Genomic DNA, 13,918 nt, shown 5'->3' on the forward strand with positions numbered 1-13,918 from the left:
CCCTGCTCTATATTTACAAGGTGGTGTTAATGCCACCTAAATATGTCTATTAACTCAGCAGTCCGCGGCAGCAAAGAGGCGAGCAGTGGGTGTTGTGGTGGGCGTTTCACCGCAACACTCATTGCTTTTTGGCACTGCCCCCTATTTACAAGGGTGTCGTAAATTTGGGGCAGAGCCAAAAATAAGACCAGGGAAAACCTGGTGTTAAAGAGGCGCAACGAGGAGAAATGATTAACTTTGTCTCGTTTTTGCTGGTTCTATGTGTGCTGCAGCACACCTAGAAAGAGCAAATCGCCATTAGTGATTGTTCCTAGGCAGGAAGGTGTCCCTTCTTGCACATAAACAATCATTAAAAATGACGAGTTCCAACTTCTATATGCAGCACACATAGAAATAAACAATCGCCATTAGTGATAGTGTATGTCAGGCGCGGAACACCCATTGGACTCACCGGGCTTCAGCCCCCCCCTCCCGTCGTGTGTGGCAGCCCGGGATGGGACAGATCCCGGGCACACACAGAGCCGCACCCGAACGTTTCACAGGTCTTTAAAAGACCATTTGAATGTTAATTAGGCCTTGCAGTTGTTTCACCCCTTCTAAGAGCGCCTGCAGCTCCACTCTGCCTACTGATTAAAGGTTCAGCCCCCCCCCCCCCCCCCCACCCCCACCCCGAAATTTGGCTCGAGTTGCGCCTCTGGTTTATGTTCAGGAGGGGCCCCTTCGTGCAGAGGAACAACCATTCCCTGGATCGCAGGCCCTCTTGTGCAAGGGTGCCTGGGTTGCTGCCAGGCATCTAGGGGTGTGCCTCATTCTTGTCAAAACGGCACACCCCAGGGCTTTTCAACTGTTCGAGCGCAGCCTTAGCAATTATCGGAGGGAGACCTCATCACAGTCACTTTGACCGTGACAGCTAAAGGTGGCATTTTGGGTCGCGCTACAGCCGTCCCTCTGTCCCCTGTTAATGAAGGCGGTGGCTCGGGTGCGCAGCGACCATGCACAGCTGGTGTGAGGAAGGAGAGCCTGTCTGAGCCAGACGGGGCCAGGTCCAGGAATCCAGGATCTTTACTGTGTAACCACATTTCTTACTGAACCACAGAACTGCTGCAACTCGGGTAAGAGGGACCGACCTTTGTTTTTTAAACCCACTCGATCCACGGCTCACTTGCAAGTATTGCACCTGTGTCATGCATGATGGGAGAGGCCTAAGAAGCTACTTCTGAACCAATGTTAATTCTATGTTTGTTTTTGATGAATGGCCGCTCTTTAGACATATACAAGTTGGATATGTTCACCAGAGGGCGAGCCTGATGCCTTGTTTCTAACTGAAACTTGTCTGAATGAAAGTTAAATGCCTGATGTATCTTTAGCTCTACTGTATGCCTGCTGCATCATTAGGAGGGACTGGGGCAATAGAAAAGGGGAGAAATTGCAATTGTATACGATTACTGTCTGTACTGCATAACGTCCCAAATGGGCTGGGAGTGTATTATGGCATTTTGCCACATAGTTGGCTCCGTTGCAACATCAGTGAAGAGAGCACAACACCTGTCCTCATTAATACAAGTCTGCGCAAGGTAAAGTGCGAGTGCATGCACTCTCCAGCAGGGCTTTCAGTGGGCCGGGTCCTGCCAGTGCTCAGCACCCTAGTTCTTCCAAGCAAGTGCTGAAACGGGTTCCTATCGGGCTCGCCATGTTTACCCTCGCCCTTAGGACGAAAAAAAATCTTACCTTTGCAGCAGTACCACTGCTGAAAGCCTTTGATGTCACTTCAAAGAGACTCATTTTAGTTCTTTCTGTCTCATCATTTCAGAACCGAAGCATTTTCAATATTATGTACAATGAAGCCATAGTTGATGTTTATTTATTTTATGCAACTAACAACAATTGACAAAGCCAATAGTCCTAGCTTGTTGTAGTTATGTTACTTGATGTATCATATTTCTGGATGCAATGACAGAAACCGCATAGAAGCAGTATAGGAGAGGGAGGGGTCCTAACTTCCCCTAGACCATCTCCGATTTTTTTACCTTTGAATCCTATCCAGGGACTCCAGGAATAAAAACAATTGGAAAGGTATCTCTGAGTTAGTTTTACACTCGCACAATCACTGTCTTTTCGTTTTTTCAAATTACAGCATGGATCCCGATACATTTTATGCTTGTTATGTCCTCCCCTCTCTTTGCTCAATCCCAGGCATTGCAGGGATGTTGTAGCAGGCCTCTGATGAGGCATGCCACTATTTAGTGGGTGAGAGCAGTCTTTTAATAACCCCAGGTTTTCTAAAGAGAAGGGTGTTATCTTGGCCACCGTCCTCTCCCTCCTTCTCCTCATTTTATGGTTACAGTATGAGCCTTACAGGGAGGATGGAAAAAGAGCAGCAGCTCTCTCCCCTTCTTATTTGAGTAATGATTTAGAAACCGAAAAATTCCAGTCGGACGGCACACTATGCTAAGCACAGATTTTTAGCGTAGGTGTTTTTAAGCCACGCCCTTACTTACATCGGCCTCGCCCTTTTGAGAGACGCCTCAGTTTTTTTTATCCCACTTAAAGCCCTGCTCTTCAGTAAATGTCGCTAATGCTACCTAAAAAGCGGAGGTACAGCAGATAAAACTGAAGAATGGGACGCATTCAACCAGAGTAAAACAGTTAAAAATTGCATTTGCGTGCTAATCACTAAAGTCTTCTTAGTTGAGACAGACAAACAGACAGTAAAGTGCTGGTGCATGGAAGCGAGGATGAGAAGCCTTTAGGACATAGTTCCTCCATTTGATGGTAGGACCACTTTAAATTGTTGCTCCACAGTATTAGTGAACTTTACCAGGCAAGCTATTACTTGTGGGCTCCGGCCTTGCAAGCAGAACAGCGAGGCTTGGCAGCATGTTCTAACTCCATTAGCATTAAAGGGGTTGCGTAAAAGCTCTCTGCATGCCTGTTGCAAAATGGGCCATATGCATAATATGTGCAACAAAGATCCGTCCGGCCCCTGATATAGCCTGCATGACGGTGAAGTCGGCTCTGGGGCCCAAGGAGGCATTGCACCCCATGTTGGTCAGTCTTAACGCAAACAAATCTAGATTTGTAAAAGCCTTTGATGGTTTCAAATAGATATTTCTGTGGCATTGTGATTTGTATGTATTGATACGTAGCCACTGTTGTGTCGTGGGGGCCTGTGGAGTGTGGGGGACTCACAGGGCTTACTACACTCAGGGGCAACCTGGGGCCTATAACTCTGACACGAGGCCGAAGGCAGTAATAATGCACACGGACACTGGGTGATGTTTATAGCTCTGCTCGCCAACGCCGACTGCCGTACGTGCGTGCGTGGGCCCCTTTTATTATTCGGGTCACGTGGTGCCGCGCTGCACGCATCTTGCGTCGCAGGCGTAGTGTACACTAGAACACAACATTCCTCTTCAACCATAAAAAAACTAAAATGTGCAACCTGTATTTAACTAAAACATAGGCACATAGACTACAGGTACTCAGCGCCAGTCTCTTGGATTCACTATATAGTCTCTGAGGTATTACATAAGTAAGTAGGCTAAAGAACAATCTTACGTGAAGTGATTTCGGAGGCGACAGGACGGCTCCGGGTTTCTTCTCAATCGATATTGGGAAGTTCCTCTGCTCGGAGTAACCCCAACCCCAGCCGGGGATGGGGAGCTACTGCTACGTGCTCCAAAGTCTTCTCCACTTGAGTCCTCGATGACCCTCTTGGAGTCTCGGGGAGGGGCATTGTCGCCACTGGTCAACTCTGGAGATTCTTCTGCTGAGGGGCAGCTTCTAGGCGGTGGGGATCCCACAGCCGCTGGACTTAGTGGCACATGGATCTCCGGTGACTCAGGTTGTGAGATTGCCGGGGTCTCAGGGTGAAACAGTTTGAAGAAAGACATGTTGCGAGTTACGATATCTCGACCTCGAGCCGCAATGACTCGAGTCCCTTTCACGTTGACTACCTTCCAAGGCTCCGTCGCATATGTTAGTCTAAATTTTCCGCTTGTGATCCGGTTCTTCAGTAGCACGAGATCTCCTTGATTGATCCGTGATGTCCTGGCTCTCCTCCGTTTGCTGGCTTGGGCATAGGGCTCTTGCCGCCGGGCCTCAATTCGGCTTTCGTTGGATAACTCTGGTCTCCAATGAGGGTGGTGGGGGATGGAATCCATAACCACTCGCCCCATAAGAGCATGTCCGGGCGCAACCCCCATTATTCGTGTGAGGGGTCTGTCAATAGCTCCTCAGGAATGTGAAGACGGCCAGTTCTGGCGACTGTCCTTTATCATGAGCTATTCGGATCACCTTGTTGAGGGTTCGCATGAACCATTCTACCTCGCCATTGGCCTGTGGCCATCGGGGGTTATTCGGCGATGTCAGATTCCTAAGGCTTTGAGGTAGCTAGCAAGCTCTTGCCCCTGGAAAGGAGGGCCATTGTCTGTTCGTAACTCTTTCATCAGTCCATGCGCTGCCAGGATTTTCTCGATTTTGGGAATGACTTCCGTGGCACTGGTGGATGATACTATTTCCACCTCCGGGTATTTGGAGTGATCATCAATGACTACCATGGTGTGTCGCCCATCGGGGAGGCTGCCAAAGTCCATGCTGACGCACTCCCAGGGACGTTGTGGCCGAGGTTCTGCAATTACGGGTGCTTCTCTCGGCACGTCTCCCGTGACCTGACAGGCAGTACACAATCTCACTGTGGTTCCATGAGATTGTCCATGAGGGGGAACCACACTTTGGTTCTCAGTCTGGATTTCGCCTTGACCATTCCTTGATGGCCAACGTGTGCCAGCTGCACTGCTTGAGCCGTCAAAGCCAATGGTATTACGAGCCGTTGACCTTGCAGTAAGCATCCCGTGTCGTCTTCGTTGAGTTCATCTCTCACGTGATGAAGGCTCTCCATGATGCGTTGTGCCTCAGGTGTTAGTATCTTCCATTGTTCCTTGGCTCTGTGCCAATTTCCACTCTGAAGTGCCGCTCTGGCTCTTTGTAGGCAGTCATCTCTCCTGGTGGCCTCTGCAATGCTCTTCACCGACATGGGCATCGGGCATGATCTAGCAGTTATACACCTTACATAGGCTTCGGAGTCCGCGGCGTCCTCCATTTCTTCTGAGTGGCGGCTCGCGGATGCCGTGATAAGTAGTCTGCGGGATTCCTGGATCCGGGTTCATACTCCTCTCGGGAGTTATAGTCTTGGAGTTGGAGCATCCACTTTTCAATGCGGGGTGGAGGTTTCGTGGAGGTTCCTGAGAAGAGGGCAACCAGTGGCTTGTGGTCTGTGGCCACCACAAACGGCTTGCCGTAAACATACAGGTGGAAATGCCTGCATCCCCAGTGAATGGCTATCGCTTCTTTCTCAATTTGAGAATATCGTTGTTCAGTGTCTGTGAGGAAACGGCTGGCGAATGCCACCGGGATCCAGTCATCATCTGCTCTCTGCCTTTGCATTAGGACGGCCCCTAGGCCCACGGGCCAGCATCCACCGCCACAAGTGTCAACTTACGGGGGTCAAAGAACGCTAGGGTGGTTGCGTCTGACAGGGCTTCTTTGATGTCTTGGAATGCCTTGGCCTGCTCTGGACCCCATCTCCACGGCGTAGCGTCTTTTGTAAGTTCTCTCAGCGGTAGAGTTAGATTGGCACGGTCACAGATGAACCTTCCGCAGTAGTTCACCATCCCTAGAAAGCTTCGGACCTCCGTGACAGTGGTGGGGGGAGCAGCGTTTTTGATGTCTTTCACTTTGTCCGGATCCGGGTTGACCCCTCCGGCTGCGAAGGTATACCCGAAAAACTGCAGCTTTCGTTTCAGGAATTCGCACTTCTCGCGATGTGAGGCCAGCTTCCCTTAGTCTTCGGAATACTAGCATCAGCCGGTTGTTGTGTTCCTGGATGGTGCAGGCGTATATCATGATGTCATCGCTGACATTGATCACCCCAGGTATGTCCGTTATGAGTTCTTGGATGACGTTTTGAAAAATTTCAGCCGCGCTGGAAATGCCAAAGCTGAGACGTGTATACCTTCGAAGGCCCACGTGCGCCGAGAAGGTCGTGATGTTGAGTGATTCTTCATCCAGCACCAGCTGGTGATATCCAGATCGTAGGTCGAGTTTGGAAAACCAGCTGGCTCCTGCCATTTCTCCTATAAGGTCATCAATGGTGGGCGTTATATGGCGCTCCCTTTTGATGGCGGTATTGGGTAGGCGCATGTCTACGCAGATTCTTACCGCTCCTGGTTACTTTGGTTTTCGTGTGACCACTATGGGTGAGACCCAGGGAGTGGGGCCCGTTACCTTTTCTATTATTCCAGCCGCTTCTAGCTTCTTGAGTTCTTCTTCTACGAGGGGCCTGAGATGGAATGCGATGCGGCAGTGCCTCAATGACACCGGCTGAACGGTGTGGTCTATGTGGAGGTGTATTTTGTTCCCAGTGAACTTTCCGATACCCTTGAATATGTCAGCGAACTCTGTTGTGAGTTGTTGAATTGACTCCTGGTGTACTCCAAAGGCAAACTTGACAACTCCTAGGTCCTCCGCCACCTTGCACCCAAGCAACATACCTTGCCCGTCCTCTGACACGAAGATGTTGGCGGTGACAGATCGGTTTCCATGCAAGACAGTCGTTTTGAATTTTCCTCGAATCTTGAGCGGGGTGTCCTGTCCATATGCGAACACAGTGAATGCAGGGGGCCGATCTAGTGTTTGATAGAGAGTGGCAGCCATGATGTTGATGGTCGTGCTGGTGTCCACTACAGCCATAAGCTCTTGTTCATTCACTCTGATGCCACACTGAGGTAGTCACCTGGCTCGGCGGATTGCAGTGCCAATCATGTGCACTTTGTGCACTGTCTTCTCTTCTTCTTCCTCGTCATCATCCATGTCACTCGGGCTTGGGTCACCCTCTGGCACAGCGTTTACCACCTGCCTGGGTTTCCGGAATTTCTTGGCCCGACATACCTTCTCGAAGTGATTGAAGCGACCACATCCATAGCATCGTTTTCTATTTGCCGGGCAGTCTGCAGCCTGGTGAGGTGATCCCCCGCAGTATCCGCAGGTCTATCCCGATGTCCACGCGGCAGCTCCTGTGTTTTTCTTGTTCCACTTCATTGGGGGTTTGACTGTCATCTTATTGACTGGTTCTGCTTTCACCGGTGCTTGAAGTACGGCTTCCATGTGGGCCGCTCGGGCCTTTGATAGCTCTTTGGTTCGGCCGAGGGTGAGAATGTCTGCCAGGGGTTTCCCAGACTCTTCCAAAATGCGTTCTCTGAGTTTTGGCAGAGGCACATCCTTGGATGATCTGTCCTCGTATCTCTTCAGTGACGTCCACGAACCCACAGGTCGACGCTAGGTTTTTCAACCGAGCATGATACGTGTCTAGGGACTCTCCCGGCAACTGCCTAGCTTGTCGGAATATGAATCTCTCATAGTTCTGGTTGGCCATGGGCTCGAAGTACGCATTCAGAGCATTTATGAGCGAGTGGTGATTTTTTGGTGGGACTTCCACTAGAGTTTTGGCAATATTGTGGACGTCTTTTCCTCCTAAATGGAGTATCATGGCTTGTTTCTGTTCTTTGTGAACTTTGGTGCTTGGCTTCAAAGAAGATTATTAATCAGTCTACCCAGTCCTTCCATTTCGGGGCTATTGACGATGGTGACCCCTCCACTAGGAATGGTTCGATTGGGGGTATCGTGGCCATGTTTGAGGTTTTAGGTGCCGTGCAGTGGACAAAACTGGCGCATCAGTGATGACTGCTCTTTGCTTTTGCTCCACAGCCTACTGTAGGAAGTGGCCTTTTGCCAATGCTTGTTGGCTCTGGAGGTCAGCTGGGCCTGTTTTGCTTGCTATGCTGTCCCTGGTTTGTTCCGCGTGTTCCCTCTTCTCCCCCTTGTAGAGGCGTTGAGCCTTCTCCCAGCAAGGTTGCATTCTCGGGGCAATCTCCGCGGCTCGGGCCACGTGTGCGCGGTCGGCGCGAAGATGGGGAGGTGTGGCCTGGGCCTACTTGCAGCGCGAGCCCTTTCACGCGGGTTCATCCGGCAGCGCGCTTCACGCATCGGCTGCCTGCCAGGATGCGGCGCTGGCCGGGGCTTCTAATGATGCCGGCGTGTCTTGCTGACTCTCTCCCCTGGGGCCCCGTTATAGTGTGTCGATGGGGCAAAACCCTGCCGGGTGCGCACATGCGAGACGTCGCAGCTCACCTAACGGGAGTGCTCCTGTCCGGACGCGCCGGTCCGGGGCCAGGACGCGTTGCCGCACTGCCGGCGGATCTGACGGGCACGAGCGCCGCGAGCCTGATGATGGAGCTCGCGGCCGCCCCAGCAGCGTGGGCACGGGACACACACACACAGCTAGGGTACACCCACCCTCGTCGCCAGCTGTTGTGTCGTGGGGGCCTGTGGAGTGTGGGGGACTCACAGGGCTTACTACACTCAGGGGCAACCTGGGGCCTATAACTCTGACACGAGGCCGAAGGCCGTAATAATGCACACGGACACTGGGTGATGTTTATAGCTCCGCTCGCCAACGCCGACTGCCGTACGTGCGTGCGTGGGCCCCTTTTATTATTCGGGTCACGTGGTGCCGCGCTGCACGCATCTTGCGTCGCAGGCGTAGTGTACACTAGAACACAACAGCCACCACCAGTGTCTAGGCTGTGGAAGCGTTCCTTGTCTTAGCCTAGGATAATACCCTTGTTTGTTTGGTTGTTGTCCCAATTTTGCGGGGCGTGAGTGCGCCTCATCCAGAGCTAGGCTTAAATCTGAAATCAAAAGATTAAGTAGTGTTGGGGCTAGGATACAGTCTTGTTTTAGGCCATGTTTTGTTGGTGTTGTTGTAGCTCCATCCTTATTTGTCTCCAGGCTAATCTATGCCCACGTTTCAGAGTACAATAGCTTTAATGCTCGCACGAGGTTGGCTGGGAAGAAAATGTAACCTCTTCCGTGCTGATTACGAGCTCAGCTCGTCATGCAGTACGGTGGCGCTGTGCTGGTGATGAGCTGAGCTCGTCATGACATCTGCAGAACTCCCACGCAGGGATAATTTCCTCGCTGTGCTAGGCATTCCATTGAGTGGGTGTGGCCATGACGAGCTCAGCTCATCATCAGCACAGCGCCACTGTGCTGCATGACGAGCCAAGCACGTCATCAGGAACGCGGCCCCGCGCACTGTACCCTCCCCCCCCCCGCGTCAGGGGGGAATTAACCCAGCGGCGATGGGGTTAATGAAGCATGTGTAGTCGAGTTGTTTTTTTCAGAGTGTGCTTTGATATTAGCGTGATAGGGCGACAATATTGTCTGTTGTGCTCACGTTAGGACAGAAAACTGTTTGATTGCCTGAGAGCTGGCCTGATTCCTCCACCAAATTTTTCAATTCCTGCAGTAGGATGCCGGCGAAGATCTTTGCATGAGTATCTAATAATGCAATTGTGTTAGAGCTGTCTGGGGCTGAGTAAGGGCCTTTTTATATCAAGCCTGGGCAGCGCATGGGCTGCTCTGTGAGCCATGCTGTATTGGAGTATTAACTTGAAGTCCCGACCACTCTTCGCCCAAATTGGTCATTGGCTTGTGTCATTGTCCTTAGTAAATACAGGCTTCTGATTCGTTAGTAGGCTTGTTGGTCCCTTCTTAGTACCACTGTGTCTTCATTTGTAAATTCCCATGAGGTCTGGCACTTCGATTGTTACATTGTACGTCTTATTTAATCAGTAATCACTATTATCTTTAATGGTTTCTCCTACTGCAGGCACTACATGCTTTTGTGCAACATTCAGTTTGCCATGCACGCTTTCACAGAGCGCTTTAACAAAAAAAAGCGCCCCATACCACGCTTTCACGTTAATAGCAGCCGCAGACCTTACTGTAGACTCGGCTTGTCTAAAGAAAGGAGCTTGGTCTCTATTAACATGAAGGCACAGCATGCGGCGCTTGTAAACCACAAATAGGTCTCATATTTTCGAAACTTTGACCTATTGGTATTGTATATGACAATGTCTTTTATTGTTGCAGCTTTTTTAAACACAAATAAAAATGCATTGTCATTTACTATGCCAATAGCTCAAAATCTCGCAATAGAGCGACCTATTGCATTCAAATGCTTCCTTTTGTTTGTTTTCAGCCTGCCATGCAAGCTTTCACTTTCACACAATGGTGGACGGCAGCAAGTCCTCATTCCTCCTCCCGCTGCCTCAGCCACCTCTTGCAAGAGCCAGGCGGGCAGCAGCCTGGCATGAATGCACAGTGTGCAAACAATGGGCCTCATTTATGAGCCCTTGCGTCACTTTTACACCGCCGGTGCGTCACTTTTTGTGACGCACCAGTGGCGTAAAAAATGTGCCTTGTTGCGCCATATTTACAAAGTGACGCATCTAAGTAGATGCGTCACTTTGTAAACCCCTGCGCTACATTATACCTGCGCCAGGTATAATGTATGCAAGGGGGCGTATTGACGCAAGAAAAGGTCGTAGAAGTGACGCAGTGAAATCTATGTGATTTCACTGCGTCACTTCTAGGACGCCGCTGCGTCAAAATCTTGCTCCTGCCTCACAGCAGGTGTAAGACTGACGCAGGCCCTTTCACATGGTGCTTGCCCCATGTGAAAGGACGCATTGCTGGAGTTGCGTCACTTTTGTGACACACTCCAGCAATGCGTCACTTTTGCGCTTACAGATACGTCAGAAATACTGACGTATCTGTAACTCCTTACGACATGATGCCTCATACTGTAAATATGACGCATCATTGGTGTCGCAAGGAGGCCGCAATGAAAAGTGATGCATCGCTGTTTTCACGCAGCGATGCGTCACTTTTCATAAATGAGGCCCTATATCTTTTATGCTCTTTCTTCGTCTCGCCACAGCCTCGGTTTAACCGGAATTGGCTGAAGACAGAGAGCAGCTTCCCCGTGTCCCCTCTTAAACACAACAAAACTCTTGGTTACTTTGTCTCCGTTGTATTTTTTTTTTTTTACAGTGCCCTTAAAATTGAGGCTGTTGTGAGAGGAAGAAAGGGCATAAAAGAGAAAAAAATAGCCTGTCTGTAAACAAGGAAAGAGAAAGGGAGCGCGACAGACAGAAAAAATAAATGATTGCGCGAGACTTTCAAAACGCCTCTGGGGCAAAGGATTAGGCTGCAGTTAACTCATCCCATGTGATATTTCCCCAGGCGTATTCGACTGGCATACAGTTTCACTTTCTAAATAAGTAACATTGGGCACGTTTCGCGTATAGCTCCACACTCTTTTAGATAATTAGAGCAGCACTCCTAACAGTCGCAGCCAGCATGTTCCACGGAGAGGGTGGGAAGTTTGGTAGGGAGGGTGCGTGGGTAGGGGGATTAATTTTACAACAAAAAAATAGACTTACCTCTCCGCTGGCCGGGTACCGTGTCTTCTCGGCTCCTGTTCTCCTGCAGCCTGCATGGAGAAGGTCAGAGTGCGCATGACTGGTTCCGGCGGCCTCAGAGGGCCAGCAAAACAGTCATTGCACCCTCAGAAGTGGGCACACCACTCCTCCCCTGCCGGCTCAACGAGTAGTCCCGCCAACCCGCAACCACACATAAAATGGTAATAATTGAAAGTTATTACCATTTTTTGTTTCTGCTTCTCGCACTGCGTGGAAGCAGTGGGTTACGCTCCTCCGCCCTAGTGGAGGAGCCGCCCCTGACTGCTAAACTTGTTGATAAAATGGATTACAATTAAAAACAGTGGGAGGGCGTCCAGCATTTTTTTTTTGGGGTGGGTTGAATTTTGCCATATTTATGTTTTTTTATCCCCTCCCCGCTCTTTGGTTTTGCTAATGTTGGGCACTGCAAATGGCGATTTTGTTTTCTCTGTCTCTCTTCCTTGGGCCATCAAACCAAATGCCCTCGACTAGCCCGCCTCTGCCAGACACGCCTTTTAAATTATAATAGCGGGCTTAGAGAGGAGATGTCTGCCATGAAGAGTTTGAATAGCGTGTCACCACTTATTTGAGAAAACGTGCCGAGGACGGACACGTTACCTGGTGGAGCACCCAAATTTGATTTATAAATTTAAAAACATCAGATCTACACTGTTGTGCGCTACCTATTTTGAACATTATGCCATGAAGAGTTCCCATGCAGACAGGCAGCTCCCCGGGCACACTGTGGAGAGATTCTCCTCTTCCTCTGGCCTCTCAGATTTGCTTTCTTTTTAATAAAAGTAAAAACACAGAGGCATAGCGAACAAAGGAACCAATTTCTCAAAGAGGGAAGAATAAATGATGGGCTGAACTTTTAACAACTATCTTTTTTTCCCCTCTAGGCAGAAGCGTGTTACTTCTCAACACACTGATTTCACATCCTAGCTTTCTGTGTGGGTACATGTATTAGATGACTACTGTCTTCATCAAAAGGGTCTGGGTGCTTTGTGCTAAACAAGACACTAGTAGCCCGTAATTTAGGCACTAACAGCCTGATTCATCAAAGACCCGTTTTGCGAGTCTTTAATAGCGATTCATAAGGAATCGCTATTTCAGACTCGCAAAACGGGATTCATGTAGGAATCGCAAAATAAAATGTGATTCCTACATATTCCTTATTTGCGATTAGCAAATTGCTAATCGCAAATAAGGAATAACTCCCCATTCATTCCTATGGGCCAAAAGGCCCATAGGAATGAATGGGGAGTATTCCTTATTTGCGATTAGCAATTAGCTAATCGCAAATAAGATAGCGATGTAAAGGGTGCGAGGGGTGTCCAAAGGACACCCTGTAGCACCCCTTAAATGCAAATTTAAACAGGTGTTGCGCACACACATGTCCAAAGGACATGTGTGTGTGCAACATGCAACTTAGAAAAATGCTTTTAAAAGCATTTTTCTAAGTTTTCGCTATTTACCACGAGGTTTGACCTCGCGGTAAATAGCGGGCCGAAATTGCGAATTCGCAATTTAAAAATGGATTCCTCGCTAAATAGCGAAATCGCTATTACCGATTTTTGCATTTGGGATGATGAATCCCAAATGCAAAAATCGCACTCGCAAAGGGCCAGATTCTCAGAATCTGGCCCTTTGCGAGCGCAATTCGGCTTGATGAATCAGGCTGTAAATGTTACAAGTGTTCTAAGGGGCTTATTTACAAGGCCCTTGCGCCTTTTTTGCGTAATTTTTAACATCGGAAAAGTGATGCAAAAGTGGTGCAAGGGGCTTGTAAATCTGCCCCTAAGTGTTTTGCTTTTTCAAAGATCTAGTTGCTTTTTATTTTCAGTCAGCATATCACTCTTGTTTAAGGTGGGTCAGTGGGTTAAAACTGTTGTTGCAGAGATAGTTAGCAGACAGATCTCGAGTTATAATCAAATAACTTTCTTCAGTGGGCAAAAAATCACTGAAAACATCTGCATGTAACCTGGCGTCATTTTGAATTCTTGCATGTTTTAACTCAATTATTCGTTATTTAAGGTTGATAAAACTGTGTTCAGCTGAATAGTGACAAATCCTCATTACTGAGTGTCGAAAATGTTAATATGTATAGTGTGCTACATATATAGGATTGTAGGACACCGGTTGACGCACCTGGCATTCCTATTAACTACACATTCTTAACAATACAGATAGCTTGACGCAACACTTCAATCTCACTTTAACTTTTGGAAATTTGTGAAGTGACCATGGATTGTACCATTGCTTGTTGCAGAATCTCATAATCTGGATGAAAGGTTTCATCTCTGCTTCATTTGACTTCTAACAGCTACTTGGACACAATATATTAGTGATTTTCCCTTGAAATTATCCTTTTAAGGCAGGCCTATGCCTACCTAAATACTGCAAATTCTCCTGCTGAAGTGAAATCAAAGAGTGTGAACCCGCTAATGTGTCAATGTGGCACCAGAGAGGATCAGGTCACTTTTGGGGAAAGTCTTGGGACTGGCTCAGAAATAGCTGCCAGAATTCGGCTGGTTCCCACTCAACTCCAG

The 13,918-nt window shown here is 48.9% G+C and overlaps 1 protein-coding gene across 2 annotated transcripts in view; it reads left to right on the top strand.

The window, feature by feature from the left end:
• The first annotated feature begins 877 nt into the window (after positions 1-877).
• Positions 878-13,918, top strand: part of LOC147717782 (N-acetyllactosaminide alpha-1,3-galactosyltransferase-like) — a 176,245-nt gene continuing 163,204 nt past the window's right edge. For both annotated transcript variants that reach the window (XM_086924566.1, XM_086924567.1), the window contains exon 1: positions 878-1,112. The gene's annotated coding sequence lies outside the window, so the exon portion shown is untranslated. The remainder of the gene's footprint in view (positions 1,113-13,918) is intronic.

This window comes from Lissotriton vulgaris, chromosome 5 (assembly GCF_964263255.1).
Source record: "Lissotriton vulgaris chromosome 5, aLisVul1.2, whole genome shotgun sequence".
Classification (NCBI taxonomy): domain Eukaryota; kingdom Metazoa; phylum Chordata; class Amphibia; order Caudata; family Salamandridae; genus Lissotriton; species Lissotriton vulgaris.